Source organism: Theropithecus gelada, chromosome 5 (genome assembly GCF_003255815.1).
Source record: "Theropithecus gelada isolate Dixy chromosome 5, Tgel_1.0, whole genome shotgun sequence".
NCBI lineage: Eukaryota > Metazoa > Chordata > Mammalia > Primates > Cercopithecidae > Theropithecus > Theropithecus gelada.
In genome coordinates, this window is record NC_037672.1 from 145,489,915 (window position 1) to 145,506,463 (window position 16,549).

The 16,549-nt window shown below is 39.0% G+C and overlaps 1 pseudogene; it reads right to left on the minus strand.

Annotated features, from left to right (window-relative positions):
• Positions 1-2,322: 2,322 nt before the first annotated feature.
• On the minus strand, positions 2,323-16,183 carry LOC112624379 (annotated as a pseudogene).
• Positions 16,184-16,549: the final 366 nt, after the last annotated feature.

The following is a 16,549-nucleotide window of genomic DNA, read 5'->3' on the forward strand; positions in this document are numbered from 1 at the left end:
AAAATATATTTTCATACAGATTTATCTTTCAAATATTATAAAAGTAATTTTTCAAAAGGTGATGTCTCTTCTTTGTGGATTTTTCTTCCAAAAGTCTACAATAAATATGAATTGCTTTTGCTATGAGAAAACATTTAATTTCTTATAAATTTTATAAGGTTCAAGCAATCTAAATATCCAACATAAGATCAAACTGTTACATCTTCATACAGTGAATTAATATCCAGTAATTATGAGTTTTAACGGCAGAGGCTTTAATGACAGAAAATGTAAATAATATATCACATGATAAAAGCTTGCTGCAAAATAGAAAAAACTAAATTTCGGAAAGAAAACAATACAAAGGTACACATAAAAAAAGAAAAGAAAAAATACACAATGAATTGTTAACTATAGTTGCCTCAGAGTGGTAGAAAGGTGGATGATTTTGCTCTCTTTAAAACTTTCTACATTTTCCAAATTTCTCTGAGAATTATATATTATTTTACATACAGGAAATGTAATATTTTGAAATAAAACAGTATATATGTAGTGCTTATATACTTTTTTTTTTTTTGTCACCCAGGCTGGAGTGCAGTGGCGCGATCTCAGCTCACTGCAACCTCTGCCTTCTGGGTTCATGTGATTGTCCTGCCTCAGCCTCCCAAGTAGCTGGGAATACAGGCACACAGCACCATATCCAGCTAATTTTTTTGTATTTTTAGTAGAGACGGGGTTTCACCATCTTGGCCAGGATGGTCTTGATCTCTTGACCTTGTGATCCGCCCGTCTCTGCCTTCCAAAGTGCTGGGATTACAGACGTGAGCCACCGCGCCCGCTCAGCCATATACATCTTTAAGAATTCTGTATTTTTACAGGCATGACAAGGAAAGTGCGGCTGATCCAGGCATTGGGATTTGAACAAGTAAATTCACAGAAATGTGAAAGAGGACATCACATTCAGTAAATGGCAAGGAGGTCTATACTGTTGAAGACACATATGGGCCTCGATCATGTAAGAGGACAGGAGCTATGCCAAGAAATTTAGTCTCTATGCAGGGTGACCATACAGACTTGTTTACCTCTGAGAGTCCCAATTTAGTCCTATTATGGCTGTATAATTGTTAATACCACCAAATTATCAAAATTGCCTGGATTCAGATGATAAATTAAGTGGTTACCTTATTTAGCCACTGGGAAACCACTGAAGAGTTATTACCAGAGGATTAACACAGCCAGACTTACAGTCTGGAAAGAGATCCTTGGCTGCATCCTGAAAAGTGCATTTAGGGGGCTGTAGGACTACGGGAAGGCAGATCAGTTAGGATACTGTTGCAAAGTTTACGGGAACTAAGGCAGTAGCAATAGGGTTAGAGTAGAGACAAGAAAGAAGATGGATATGTAAGAGCAGGTTTGGACATTCATGTAAGATAAGTTCGAGGCATTTTAAGACAGAGATGAGTTATTGTGATGCCATTTGTAGAAAGTTCTAGAGCAGCACTATCCAGTAGAACTTTTGGCATTGACAGAAATGTTTTATATTTGTTCTGTCCGGTATGGTAACCAGTAAGCACATGTGGCTAGTGGGAACTTCAAATTAAGTTTTAAGTTATATTAAGTATTAATTAACTTAAATTTATGGAATAGCCATATGTGTCTAGTGGCTTTTGTATTAGGCAGCACAACTCTAGATATTTATCTGCTAGGGTATGAGAGAGACCTGGGCTAAAGTGTAATATTGTGAGGGATCAGTTAGGTGCCAACTTAATAGATGCACTGGCCAGAGGAGCTTGGATATTGAGAAAAGAGCAGAGTACCATATTTAAGGGATTGACGGGAGGAGAAGACTGAAAAGGAAGGCTAAAGATTAGTCAAAGGGTTGGGGAAAGGCCTAGGAGAGGAAGCTGGTTTGGTAATCAAAGAGACTGACGATGTCAAGGAGTGCTTAACAGTGATGAAAGATTTTATGCTTTATGTACTTACCAACTAAGATAAAGACACTTTGGAAATACTGAAGTAAAGAGATTATAGAGGTAGAATTATATATATATATTATATATATAAAATATATAATATATATTTTGAGACATTATATAGATTATATATATATATTCATCTTTTAATTGTCATTTTATAGCTCCCCACCATAGCTGCCCTTCATCCTTACCTTCGATGATGACATTTGCTGGCTTCAGGGGAACCAGGGAACAAAGCTGGGACCTGGCAGCCCCACTACACTGCCAGCTGGGGAGAGCAAGTCACAGTTACAAATTATCACAATTAGTGCCTTTACTTGGGGGATCTGCGAATTGAGAAGGCCCCAGCTCCTCATTGTACAGGGGTCTATTTGGCAGTGACCTTTCTCTGGGTATGATGATATTCCTTCAGCCTGAGGGAATTGATGTTGATGAACCCGGTGGCATCAATTGGCTCATAATCACCCTTCACGTTCATGCTCACCAGTTCCTCATTGTAGAGAGACAGTGGGAACTCCTGGCCAAGGATGTACACCTGGTCCTTGAGGACAGCCACCTGCACTTTCCCTTCCACTCGCTCCTGGGACTTGGCGATGCTGTGGCGGACAAATTCACACTCAGGGCTGTGCCAGAAACCAGTATACATCAGCTTAGCAAATTTCAAACCCAGGCCTTGTTTGATTTGGCACACTTCCCGGTCCATGGTGAAGGCCTCCATATCTAAATAGGTGTGGTAAAGGATGGTGCCTGTGGGGTCTTGCAGATACCTCAAGACTTCATTCTAATGAAGCGGCTCTCTATGATGTCAGTGCGGCCCACACCGTGCTTGCCTGCGACTTGACTCAGGTACCATGAGGAGCTCCAAGGAGGTCTGGTGGGTGGTGCCATCCTTGACGTTGGTCATCTTCACGGGTCCCCTTTTGTGAACTCGATCTCGAGAATGTCAGGGGCGTTGGGGGCGTTCCCCGGGTCCTGGGTCTTCGTGTAGAGACCTGGAGGTGCTTGGTTTTTGGTATTTTGATGGGCTTAGGCGTTGACTAAGGGGAGATATTGTAGGTGAAGACTTTTCTCTGAGAGTAAAGTTATACAGACTCTATAAAGGTTGAAATATGAAAACTCAGTCTCATTTTGCCACCTTCTACCATGCCCAAATCCTTAAGGAACTGCATAGCTGACTTCTTGATGCAGCTATTTTCCTAAGAATTGATGGCTTGTGCCAGCCAGGAAAGAAACCTGCCTCACAGGTATAAGGAACTGCTTTTTTCCCCCCTTCTTTGGTGATGTAAGGCAAGAACCTGGAAGTTTGTTCACCATTTCAGTAGGGCAACTGCAGTGAGGGGCCAACAATGAAAGAAAGGTGGAAAGGAAGACAGAATCAAAATATCCTCTGCCCTTCCCATCCCCAAATAAGAATAATTGATGAAGCAAAACTTACAGATAAAAGTTTATTTTAGGAGCATTAGGACTGGAAAGATGCAAACAGCTATGTGTTGATCTGTACACTTTCTTTTGGAGGGAGGGTCAATATGATGTGGTGGAATAAATAATTGAACTGGATTTCCATTCAGTAGACTTGAGTTCTAGTGTTGTTTCTATTGTTGATAAACCAAGTGGCCTCATATGCATGCCACTTAGTTATTTGGATCACAGTTACTTGTAAAAGTAGATTAGTGTTCAAGTTTATGTTTTTTTAACTTTAAAACTCTATTTGGGTAAAGTTAAAATTAAGGTAAAGTTAAAACTCTATTAGCCAAGTTAAAATGATATCTAACATGCTAAAATAAATCTGGTTACATGAAACCCATGTCAAATTTTGTTGACCTGCGTGATAAAATTTTACTCACTGTTTCAATGGATGCATTTTAAATGACTTTATAAGATACCAGTGTTAAAATGGATAGTATGGAGATACACTGAGTTATGGAAAGTGAAAAAAAAGTAAAATACATAAGAAATTGTTTTCAAATTATTTTTTAAAGCCACTCCACAAATAATGAGGTTGTTTCCAGGCTGAGAACCTGTATGACAAGTTTCAGTTCAAAGAAACTATTGAAGGTTTCTTAATGGTGCCTGGAGGGGTAGACAGTGTAGTGGGTTAAAGTATGCAATATTTTCAATCTTTGGTTTCAAATTTTATTCCATTTAAAAAAAGAAAGAAAAATATTAGGGTTTTCCAGAGAAACAGAACCAATAGGATATATAAAGAGATACATAAGAGGGGGTTTATTATAGAAATTGGCTCACAGGATTATGGAGGCCAGAAGTGCCATAACTGACTGTCTGCAAGCTGGAGAACCTGGAAGGGGGAATTCTCATGTCGGAGGGCAGGAGAAAATGGACATCCCAGCTCCAGAAGAGAGAGTGAATTTGCCATTTCTCTACCTTCTGCTTCTATCTGGCTCTCAAAAGACTGAGTCATGCTCACCCATATTGATGACAGCAATCTTTTTCACTTGGTCTACTGACTCCAAGGCTCATCTCTTCTGGAAACATCCTCACAGACACACACACAATGTTTCACCAGCTACCTAGTTACCCCTTCACCCAGTAAAGTTGGCACAGAAAAAAGATAAAGAAAGAAAGAGAGAGGCAGAGAGAGAGAGAGAGAAAACAGAAAGAAGGAAAGAGGGTAAGAAATTTGCAAAGAAAAGAGAAAAAATGAAAGGAGAGAAAAAGAAAAAGGAAGAAAAGGAAGAACGAAGGGAAAATAAATTAGCTGTGTATTGTTGCAAGAAAAGTTTGGCATGGTAGAACATAATAACTAGAGTTTTAGTACTTATTCCTCCGTTAACTGTGTGACCTTGTGTAAATAATCACACATCTCTGGACTTTTTCTCGTCAGATGAGGGGTTTGAACCAGAAATTTTTTAGAGTCCCTTCCAACTCTACAGTGTTACAACATTTATGATGTAACTCATATGGCCCAAGACTGTTGATTTGTGTTGTTCAGAAAATGCCAAAAAATAGTACAGTCATGTGCCACATAATAATATTTCAGTCAACTATGGATGGCATATATGACAGTGGTCCTATAAGATTACAATGGAATGGCACGTTTCTATTGCCTAATGATGTCATAGCTGCCATAATGTCATGCAACACCTTACTCACATGTGTGTAGTGATACTGGTGTAAACAAACCTACCATGCTGCCAGTCATATAAAAGTCTAGCACATACAATTATGTACAGTACATAATTCTTGGTAATAATAATAACCAACCATAGTACTGGTTTATGTATTTACTATGCTTTTTATTGTTATTGTAGAGTATGCTCATTCTACTTATATATAAAAAATATTAACTGTAAGACAGCCTCAGGGAGACCCTTCAGGAGACATTCCAGAAGAAGGCATTGTTATCATAGGAGATGACAGCTCCATGCGTGCTGTCGCCCCCGCAGACCTTACAGTGGGACAAGTTGTGCAGGTGGAAGACAGTGATATTCATGATCCTGATCCTGTATAGGCTAGACTTGTGTGTGCTTGTATCTTAGTTTTTTAACAAAAAGTGTAAAAAGTGAAATGAAAAATTAATAGAAAAAAGTATATGGAATAAGGATAAAAAGAAAGAAAATATTTTTGTATAGCTGTACAATGTGTTTGTGTTTTTTGTTGTTGTTGATGTTGTTTGAGATAGAATCTCACTCTGTTGCCCAGGCTGGAGTGCAGTGGTGCGGTCTTGGCTCATTGCAACCTCCACCTCCTGGGTTCAATTGATTCTCCTGCCTCAGTTTCCTGACTAGCTGGGATTACAGGTGCCTGCTACCATGCCCAGCTAATTTTTTGTGTTTTAGTAGAGATGGGATTTCACCATGTTGGTCAGTCTGGTCTCGAACTCCCGACCTCGTGATCTGCCCACCTCGGCCTCCCAAAGTGCTGGGATTACAAGCATGAGCCACTGTGCCTGGCCCAGTGTGTTTGTGTTTTAAGCCAAGTGTTATTATGAGAGTTAAAAGTTAAAAAATTAGTTTATAAAGTAAAAGAGTTACAGAAACTAAAGTTAATTTTATTGTTGAAGAAAGAACATTAAAAAATAATGTTACTATAGCCTAAGTATACAGGGTTTATAAAGTCTACAGTGGTGTAGGGTAATGTCTTAGACCTTCACATTTACTCACCGATTCACCCAGGGCAACTTCCAGTCATGCAAGCTCCATTCATAATAAGTGACCTATACAGACATACCATTTAATAATCTTTCATCCTGTATTTTTTCTTTCTCTTTTTTTAAGAAATAGATTTGGAGGGTTTTTTGTCCTTCAACATTTAAGTTTGGGGTACATGTGCAGGACATGCAGGTTTGTTACATAAGTAAATGTGTGCCATGGTGATTTGCTGCACAGATCATCCTATCACCTAGGTATTAAGCCCAGCATCCGTTAGCGGTTCTTCCTGATGCTCTTCCTCCCCACAACCTCTCCTCTGACAGGTCCCACTGTGTGTTTTTTGCCCGCATGTGTCTATGTGTTTTCGTCATTTAGCTGCCACTTATAAGTGAGAACATGCAGTATTTGGTTTTCTGTTCCTGTGTTAGTTTGCTGAGGATAATGACTTCCAGTCCATCCATGTCCCTGGAAAGGACACTATCTCATTCCTTTTTATGGCTGCATAGTATTCCATGGTGTACATGTATCACATTTTCTTTATCCAGTCAATCACTGACAGGCATTTACGTTGATTCCATGTCTTTGCTATTGTGAATAGTGCTGCAATGAACATATTCATGCAATGAAAACAGCATATATCCTTATAATAGAATGATTTATAATCTTTTGGGTGTATACCCAGTAATGGGATTGCTGGGTCCAATGATATTTCTGCCTCTAGGTATTTGAGAAATCACACTGTTTTCCACAATGGTTGAACTAATTCACACTCCCACCAGCAGTGTAAAAGCATTCCTTTTTCTCCACAACCTGGCCAGCATCTGTTGTGTTTTGACTTTTTAATAGTAGCCATTCTGACTGACATGAGATGGTATCTCGATGTGGTTTTGATTTGCATTTCTCTAATTATCAGTGATGTTGAGCTTTTTTTCATATGTTTGTTGGCTGCATGTATATCTTCTTTTAAGAAGTGTCTGTTCATGTCCTTTGCCCACATTTTAATGGGCTTCTTTGCTTTTTTCTTGTTTGTTTAAGTTCCTTGTAGATTCTGGATATTAGACCTTTGTCAGATGGATAGACTGCAAAAATTTTCTCCCATTCTGTAGGTTGTCTGTTCACTGTGATGATAGTTTCATTTGCTGTGCAGAAACTCTTTAGTTTAATTAGATTCCATCTGTCAATTTTTGCTTTTGTTGCAACTGTTTTTCGCATTTTCATCATGAAATCTTGCTCATGCTTATGTCCTAAATGATATTGCCTAGATTTTCTAATAGAGTTTTTTTAAGTTATACTTTATGTTCTAGGGTACATGTACACAACGTGCAGGTTTGTTACATGTGTATACATGTGCCATGTTGGTGTGCTGCACCCATAACTCGTTATTTACATTAGGTATGTCTCCTAATGCTATCCCTCCCGCTCCCCCGACCCCATGACAGGCCCTGGTGTATGATGTTTCCCACCCTGTGTCCAAGTGTTCTCATTGTTCAGTTCCCACCTATGAGTGAGAACATGAGGTGTTTGGTTTTCTGTCCTTGTGATAGTTTGCTGAGAATGATGGTTTCCAGCTGCATCCATGTCCCTACAAAGGACACAAACTCATCCTTTTTTATGGCTGCATAGTATTCCATGGTGTATATGTGCTGCATATTCTTTATTATTATTATTATACTTTAAGTTCTAGGGTACATGTGCACAACGTGCAGGTTTGTTATATATGTATACATGTGCCATGTTGGTGTGCTGCACCCATTAACACATCATTTACATTAGGTATATATCCTAATGCTATCCCTCCCCCCTCCGCCCACCCCACAATAGGACCTGGCGTGTGATGCTCCCCTTCCTGTGTCCAAGTGATCTCATTGTTCAATTCCCACCTATGAGTGAGAACATGCAGTGTTTGCTTTTCTGTCCTTGCGATAGTTTGCTGAGAATGATGGTTTCCAGCTGCATCCATGTCCCTACAAAGGACATGAACTCATCCTTTTTTATGGCTGCATAGTATTCCATGGTGTATATGTGCCACATATTCTTAAGACAGTCTGTCATTGATGGACATTTGGGTTGGTTTCAAGTCTTTGCTATTGTGAATAGTGCTGCAGTAAACATACATGTGCATGTGTTTTTATAGCAGCATGACTTATAATCCTTTGGGTATATCCCCAGTAATGGGATGGCTGGGTCAAATGGTATTTCTAGTTCTAGATCCTTGAGGAATCGCCACACTGTCTTCCACAATGGTCGAACTAGTTTACAGTCCCACCAACAGTGTAAAAGTGTTCTAATTTCTCCAACTCCTCTCCAGCACCTGTTGTTTCCTGACTTTTTAATGATCGTCATTCTAACTGGTGTGAGATGGTATCTCATTGTGGTTTTGATTTGCATTTCTCTGATGGCGAGTGATGATAAGCATTTTTTCATGTGTCTGTTGGCTGCATAAATGTCTTCTTTTGAGAAATGTCTGTTCATACCCTTTGCTTACTTTTTGATGGGGTTGTTTTTTTCTTGTAAATTTGTTTGAGTTCTTTGTAGGTTCTGGATATTAGCTCTTTGTCAGATGAGTAGATTGCAAAAATTTTCTCCCATTCTGTAGGTTGCATGCTCACTCTGAAGGTAATTTCTTTTGCTGTGCAGAAGCTCCTTAGCTTAGTTAGATCCCATTTGTCAATTTTGGCTTTTGTTGCGTTTGCTTTTGGTGTTTTAGACATGAAGTCCTTTCCCATGCCTATGTCCTGAATGGTATTGCCTAGGTTTTCTTCTGGGGTTTTTTGTGGTTTTAGGTCTAACATTTAAGTCTCTAATCCATCTTTAATTAATATTTGTATAAGGTGTAAGGAAGGGATCCAGTTTCAGTTTTCCACTTATGGCTAGCCAGTTTTCCCAGCACCGTTTATTAAATAGGGAATCCTTTCCTCGTTGCTTGTTTTTGTCAGGTTTGTCAAAGATCAGATGGTTGTAGATGTGTGGTATTATTTCTGAGGCCTCTGTTCTGTTCCATTGGTCTATATCTCTGTTTTGGTACCAGTACCATGCTGTTTTGGTTACAGTAGCCTTGTAGTATAGTTTGAAGTCAGGTAGCGTGATGCCTCCAGCTTTGTTCTTTTGGTCCTGACTGTCTTGGCAATGTGGGCTCTTTTTTGGTTCCCTATGAACTTTAAGGTAGTTTTTCCAATTCTGTGAAGAAAGTCATTGGTAGCTTAATGGGGATGGCATTGACTCTTTAAATTACCTTGGGCAGGATGGCCATTTTCATGATATTGATTCTTCCTATCCATGAGCATGGAATGTTCTTCCATTTGTTTGTGTCCTCTTTTATTTCACTGAGCAGTGTTTCTAGTTCTCCTTGAAGAGGTCCTTCACATCCCTTAAAAATTGGATTCCTAGGTATTTTATTCTCTTTGAAGCTATTGTGAATGTGAGTTCACTCACTCATGATTTGGCTCTCTGTTTCTCTGTTATTGGTGTATAAGAATGCTAGTGATCTAATAGAGTTTTTATAGTTTTGAGTTTTACATTTAAGTCTTTAATCCATCTTGAGTTAATTTTTGTATAAGGCATAAGGAAGGGGTCTAGCTTCAATTTTCTGTATATGGTGAGCCAGCTCTCCCAGCACCATTTATTAAATGGGGAGTCCTTTCCCTATTGCTTGCTTTTGTCAGATTTGTCAAAGAGCAGATGGTTGTCAGCATGTGGTCTTATTTCTGAGTTCTCTATTCTATTCCATTGGTCTGTGTGTCTGTTTTTGTACCAGTACCATGCTGTTTTGGTTACAGCAGGCTTGTGGTATAGTTTGAAGTCAGGTAGCATGATGCCTCCAGTTTTTTGCTTAAGATTGTCTTAGCTATTGTGGTTTCTATTTGGTTCCATATAAATTTGAAAATCGTTTTTTCTAATTCTTTGAAGAATGTCAATGGTGATTCAATGGGAATAGTATTGAATCTATAAATTACTTTGGGCAGTATGACCATTTTCATGATATTGATTCTTCCTGTCTATGAACATGAGATGTTTCTCCATTTGTTTGTGTCCTCTCTGATTTCTTTGAGCAGCAGTTTGCAGTTCTCCTTGAAGAGGTCCTTCACTTACCTTGTTAACTGTATTCCTAGGTATTTTATTCTGTTTGTAGCAGTTGTGAATGGGAGTTCATTTATGATTTGGCTCTCTGCTTGCCTGTTGTTGGTGGATAGGAATGCTAACAATTTTTGCACATTGATTTTATATCCTGAGAATTTGCTGAAGTTGCTTATCAGCTTAAGAAGCTTTTGAGCTGAGACAATGGGGTTTTCTAGATATAGGATCATGTCATCTGCAAACAAAGATAGTTTGACTTCCTGTCTTCCTATTTGAATATGCTTTATTTCTTTCTCTTGGCTGATTGCCCTGGCCAGAACTTCCAGTACTATGTTAAAGAGGAGTGGTGAAAGAGGGCATCCTTGTCTTGTACTGGTTTTCAAGGGGAATGCTTCCTGCTTTTTCCCATTCAGTACAGTATTGACTGTGGGTTTGTTATATATGGCTCTTTTTATTTTGAGGTATGTTCCTTCAATATCCAGTTCATTGAGAGTTTTTAACATGAATCGATGTTGAATTTTATCAAAGGCCTTTTGTGCATCTATTGAGATAATCACGTGGTTTTTGCCTTTAGTTCTGTTTATGTGATGAATCACATTTATTGTTTTCTGTATGTTGAACCAACCTTGCATCTCAGGAATGAAGCCAACTTGATAGTGGTGGATAAGCTTTTTGATGTGCTGTTGGATTTGGTTTGCCTACTGGCAATAAAGTACTTTCATTGAGGATTTTTGCATTGATATTCATCATCAATCAAAGATATTGGCCTGAAGTTTTCTTTTTTGTTGTATCTCTGCCAGGTTTTGGCATCAGGATGATTCTGTCCTCATAGAATGAGTCAGGGAGGAGTCCCTCCTTTTCAAGATTTTAGAATAGTTTCAGTGGAAATTGTACCAGCTTTTCTTTGTATCTCTGGTAGAATTCAGCTGTGAGTTCATCTGGTCCTGGGCTTTTTTTTTGGTTGGTAGGCTGTTTATTACTGCCTCAATTTTAGAACTCATTATTGGTCTATCCAGGGATTCAATTTCTTCCTGGTTCAGTTTTGGGAGGGTGTATGTGTCCAGGAATTTATCCATTTCTTCTAGATTTTCTAGTTTATGTGCATAGAGGCGTTTATCGTATTCTCTGATGGTTGTTTGTATTTCTGTGGGGTCAGTAGTGAAAACTCCCTTATCATTTTTGATTGTATTTATTTGACTCTTCTCTCTTTCTTCTTTGTTAGTCAAGCTAGGAGTCTATCTATTTTATTAATTTTTTCAAAAAACCAGCTCCCGGATTTATTTATTTTTTTGAAGACTTTTTAACTTCTCTCTCTCCTTCAGTTCATCTCTGATCTTTGTTATTTCTTGTCTTCTGATAGTTTTGAGGTTTATTTGCTCTTGGTTCTCTAGTTCTTTTAGTTAAGATGTTAAGTTGTTAACTTGAGATCTTTCTAGCTTTTTGACATGGGCATTTGGTGCTACACATTGCCCTCTGAACACTGCTTTAGCTGCATCACAGGGATTCTGGTAAGTTGTCCCTTTGTTCTCATTAGTTTCAAAGAACTTCTTGATTTCTGGCTTAATTTCATTATTTATCCAAAAGTCATTCAGGAGAAGGTTGTTCAATTTCCATGTGATTGTGTGGTTTTGAGCAAATTACTTAATTTTAAGTTCTAATTTGATTGCACTATTGTCTGAGAGACTGCTTGTTATGATTTTCAGTTATTTTGCATTTGCTAAGTGTTTTTCTTCTAATTATGTGATCAGTTTTAGAGGAAGTGCCATGTGGTGATGAGAAGAATATGTATTCTGTTGTTTTGGGGTGGGGAGTTCTGTAGATATCTGTCAGGTCCACTTGATCCAGGGCTGAGTTCAGGTCCTAAATATCTTTGTTAATTTTCTACCTCAGTGATCTAAATTGTCAGTGGGGTATTAAAACCTCTCACTATTGTGTGGGATTCTAAGTCTCTTTGTAGGTCTCTAACAACTTGCTTTATGAGTCTGGGTGCTCCTGTCTTTGTGTTCTCACTAGTTTCAAATAACTTCTTGATTTCTGCCTTAATTTCATTATTTACCCAATATGAAATACTTTCATTATTTATTTGGTGAAATAAATTTACTCTAAAGTATTTCATTATTTATTTGGTACATATATATTTAGGATAATTAGCTCTTCTTATTCAATTGAATCATTTACCATTACATAATGCCCTTCTTTGTCTTTTTTGGTCTTTGTTAGTTTAAAGTCTGTTTTGTCAGAAACTAGGATTGTGCCCCCTGCTTTGCTTTTTTTTTTTTTTTTTTTTTTTTTTGCTTTCTATTTGCTTGGTAATTTTTCCTCCATCCTTTTATTTTGAGCCTATGTGTGTCTTTGCACATGAGATACGTCTCTTGAAGACAGCATACCAATGGGTCTTGTCTCTTCATCCAGCTTGCCATTCTGTTAGGGTATTTAGCTCATTTACTTTAAGGTTTGTATTGTTATGTGTGAAGTTCTCCCTGTCATCATGATGCTATCTGGTTATTTTGCAGAATTGTTTATGTAGTTGCTTCATAGTGTCACTGGTCTGTATACTTTAGTGTTTCTGTAGTGGCTGGTGATGGGGTTTCCTTTCCATATTTAATGCTTCCTTCAGGAGCTCTTGCAAGGCAGGCCTGGTGGTAATGACTTCCCTAAGCACTTTCTTGTTTAAAAAGGATCTTATTCCTCCTTCACTTATGAAGCTTAGTTTGGCCAGATATGAAATTCTGGGTTGAAAATTATTGTCTTTAAGAAGTTGAATATTGGCTCCCAATCTCTTCTGGCTTGCAGGGTTTCCACTGAGAGGTCTGCTGTTAATTTGATGGGTTTCCCTTTGTAGGTGACCTGGCCTTTCTCTCTATGTGCCCTTAACGTTTTTTCTTTCATTTCAGCTTTGGAGAATCTGACCATTATGTTTCTTGGGGCTGATTTCTCATGGAGTATCTTACTGGGGTTCTCTGCATTTCCTGAATCTGAATGTTTGTCCGTCTTGCTATATTGGAGAAGTTCTCCTGGATGATATCCCAAAGTATATTTTCCAACTTGTTTCCATTTTCCCTTTCTCTTTCAGGTACCCCAATCAGTCATAGGTTCAGTCTGTTTACATAATCTCATATTTCTCAGAGGTTTTGTTCATTCTTTTAAATTCTTTTTCTCTATTCTTGCCTGCTTGTCTTATTTCAGAAAGATAGTCTTCAGTGTCTGAGATTCATTCCTCCACTTAGTCTATTCTGCTGTTGATACTTGTGATTGCATTGTGAAGTTCTCATGTTGTGTTTTTCAGCTCCATCAGATCAGTTATGTTCCTCTCTAAAATGACTAGTCTGTCTATCAGCTCCTGTATTGTTTTATCATGATTCTTAGCTTCTTTGCTTTAGGTTACAACATGCTGCTTTAGCTCAGTGAAGTTTGATATTACCCAACTTCTGAAGCCTACTGCTGTCAATTCAGCCATCTCACCCTTAGCCCAGTTCTGTGCCCTTGCTGGAGAGGTGCTATGGTCCTTTGGAGGAGAAGAAGCACTGTCTTTTTGAGTTTTCAGCATTTTTACATTGATTCTCTCTCATCTTTGTGAGCTTATCTACCTTTGGTCTTTGAGATTGCTGCCCTTTGAATGAGGTTAGTGTGTGGTATTTTTTGTTGATGTTGTTGTTTTATGTTTGTTTGTTTTTCTTTTAATAGGCCACTGTACCATAGGGCTGCTGATGTTTGCTGGGGGTCTGCTTTGGTTGCCTTGTTTTTTCCATAGCTGGAGGTATACCAGTGAAAGCCGTGAAACAGCAAAGATGACAGCCAGTTCCTTCCACTGGAAGCTCCATCCTAGGGGGGTACTGACCTGTTGCTAGCCTGAACACACCTGTAGGAGGTGGCTGGAGATCCCTTTTGGGAGGTCTCACCCAGTCAAGAGGAATGAGATCAGAGACCCTTTTAAAAAAGCAGTCTGGCTGCTTTTTGGTATAGCAGGTATGTTGCATTGGGGGTGGAAGTAGGACCCTTCCTCATCCAGACTGTATTCCCCAAGCCAGCAGGCTAGAGAGGCTAAATCAACGGAACTGCAGAGATGGCGGTTACTCCCCCTATTCCCCCACCCCACCTCCTGACCAGGAGCTCTGTCCCAGGAAGAGATCAGAGCTCTATCCATAGAACCCTGGCTAGAGTGGCTAAAGCTCCTTCAGGGAGGTCCCACCCAGTGAGGAGAAATGGATCGAGGTCCTTCTTAAAGAAGCAGCCTGGCCATAATCTGGCAAGGCAGCTGTGGTGTGTTGTGGGAGACTCTTCTGTGTTCAGACCATTTATATTCTTCACAGCTGGCAGGCTGGAATGGCTGAGTCTACTGAACCCCAGAGATGGGGCTGACCCTTCCCATCCCCTCCTTTTCTTTTGAGACAAGGTCTTACTCTGTCACCCAGGCTAGAGTGCAATGGCACAATCTGGGCCCGCTGCAGCCTTGACCTCCTGGGTTCGATCAATCCTCCCACCTCAGTCCCCTAAGTAGCTGGGACTGCAGGCATGTGCCACCACACCTGGCTATTTTTTGTACTATTTTGTAGAGATGGGATTTCTCCATGTTGTTTAGGCAGGTCTTAAACTCGTGGGCTCAAGCAATCTGCCCACCTCAGCCTCCTAAAAGCTGGGATTACAGGCATGAGTCACTGTGCCTGAGCTTCATACTGTATTTTTACTGTACATCTTCTATGTTTTGATACACAAATCCTTACAACTGTGTTACAGTTGCCTACAGTGTTCAGTACAGTCACACGCTGTATGGGTTTGTAGCCTAGAAGCAATAGGCTATCCCGTCTAGTCAAGTGTGTAATAGGCTATGCCATCTAGGTTTGTATAAGTATGCTCTGATGTTTTTTCACAAGGATGAAGAATGTATCCTTATCTTTAATTGATACATGACTGCATTAGGAAAACCTCTCCTACTCATAATTTCATTTTATGCTTTCATTCAGTTATAGGAAACTATTTTTAGCAAGACTAAGGTATGAAAGAAAGTTTTTACAATTGAAAACTTTCCACTATTCCAGCTAAGCTGGAGTGGGGTTGCCTAGAATGACTAAATCTGTGCAGGTGAAGAGTTGTGAGGATTCACCTCACCTATTCCCTCTGTCACCCCTTCCTCAACAGCATGAGCTCTGGGAAGAAGACCTGATCATCTCTGCTGCAGAGGACAAAGGCAAGACTCTTTTCTAGAGAAGGAATGTAAGGGGAAGCTAAAATGTGTCCTGAGACACTGGGCTGGTTAAAAGTCATGTGTTTTCTGAAATTAATATGTTGTCAACAATGATTTTTAAAATAAATAATTAGACTCCTTATATTGAGATAGTTTGATTATTCCTTTGAAGCACTAAGGTTACTTTGTAGTAACCTGAGAAATATCTTCATTGAAGAGATTTCTTGACCTGTTTTTTTGTGCCAATCTCCTTCCTTATACCAAAACAAAAAAAATATTTTCTTTTAAGATACTGCAAGTATCCAAGACATAGAACTTTTCCTGGAAGTAGAGTCTTCTTTTAAAAAATCTCTTTTTGGTACAGGATTGGCAATAATTTCACTATCAGAACCTTTAAACATACCAAAGTGCTACCTGAGATTCTGGAATTAGAATGGTCCTTTATCTTTGATGTTCCCAGAAATCATGTAATGACAGAGTGAGGGTAATAGGAGTTCACTGTGCTTAGTTTCCCAGGGTACACATTACTTCTTTGTTTCATGTAAACATAGCTAAAATGATAGAGTATAATGACTCCTTTTAGAATTGTATTTTTCTTTTATTATAGAGATTGGTAAACACTTTAAGTGATACAAAGAGCCAGAAGAAAAGCAGTGCTTTTTAAAAAAAATGTAAAGCCTTATGGGACTTTAAATATCAGGTTGAAGGAAGACGGGGTTGTTGTTTGGATTGTAATGTCTGTGACCTTTGGGTGTTAGGCCTGGCTCACCTGAAACTGCTAAATTGTTTGTCCTTTTCACATCTTGATTGGTAAGGCTACAGTTTAAAACTTTCCCTTTTTTCACACAGAGACATTTCAACATCTCTCGACTACTTGGTCCCACCACTATTCAGTATGGGCTTTCCTTTGAGATCAGTAGAAACAGCCCATTACCCGCATTTTCTAACTACTTACTTCCTCATTAACATCTCCTACTTTACTGAAACTTCTCCCTTAAATGTTAAAGCCAACGATCTTAATCAGTACTCATTCTCCAAAACTGCTGTTCAAATTGGATATGGCTGACCAACTCTTCCCTCTTCAAACTCCCCTTTGATATGACTGTTGCCATCACTCTAGCTCTTCCCCCTACTTTTCGCCTTTCCTATTTTATTTTTGCTGCAATTTTTTTCCACTTTCCTCCCTCTTTAACTTGGTGCTTTTCACTCTCCATGTTTTTCTGAAATAT